Source organism: Piliocolobus tephrosceles, chromosome 2 (genome assembly GCF_002776525.5).
Source record: "Piliocolobus tephrosceles isolate RC106 chromosome 2, ASM277652v3, whole genome shotgun sequence".
NCBI classification, from domain to species: Eukaryota; Metazoa; Chordata; class Mammalia; order Primates; family Cercopithecidae; genus Piliocolobus; species Piliocolobus tephrosceles.
In genome coordinates this window covers 130,132,639-130,132,885 of record NC_045435.1, presented here as the reverse complement: position 1 = coordinate 130,132,885, position 247 = coordinate 130,132,639, and positions in this window count along the sequence as shown.

Below are 247 nucleotides of genomic sequence, written 5' to 3'. Positions count from 1 at the left end.
TCTTTATGTTAAAATCAACCAGAGAGGATCTAGTTTGAATGAATTTAACCTGTTATTTTCAGGATAGTCAGTTTAACTTTAACTCTTCTGAATGTATTCCTATCCCCTCTCCTTCCAAGAAGGACTTGAGGTGGCTGATAACTGGTAAACTTTCTGGAGAACTTGTATTGTGTTTTCTCGTAGTGATTGAATCCAATAAAACACACACACACACACACACACACACACACACACACACACACACACA